Source organism: Octodon degus, unplaced genomic scaffold (assembly GCF_000260255.1).
Source record: "Octodon degus isolate 3935 unplaced genomic scaffold, OctDeg1.0 scaffold00372, whole genome shotgun sequence".
NCBI lineage: Eukaryota > Metazoa > Chordata > Mammalia > Rodentia > Octodontidae > Octodon > Octodon degus.
In genome coordinates, this window is record NW_004524948.1 from 20,483 (window position 1) to 20,836 (window position 354).

Genomic DNA, 354 nt, shown 5'->3' on the forward strand with positions numbered 1-354 from the left:
AAAAAAAAAAAAAAAAGAAAAGGCACACTCTTCTTCCCTCCTAACCCCCCAAAACAACAACAACATCAATAGCAACAACAACAACAACAAAAAAAAAGATGAGGTGATTTTTTTTCCATTCTGTAGATATCCTCCAGTAAATGGTGAGAAATAGGAGTTTAAATGCAATTTTTTGGATGTGTACAGTGAGTTTCCTCAACACCATATGCTATGGATGGTGTTAATTTTTGAGTGCATTTTTGTCTCCTTTTATGAAAACTCAGATACCTGAATGTGCCTAGGATTTATATTGCACACAATTTTGTTTAATTAATTGGCATGCCTTATTTTACTTGGTCAGTATCATACTGTTTT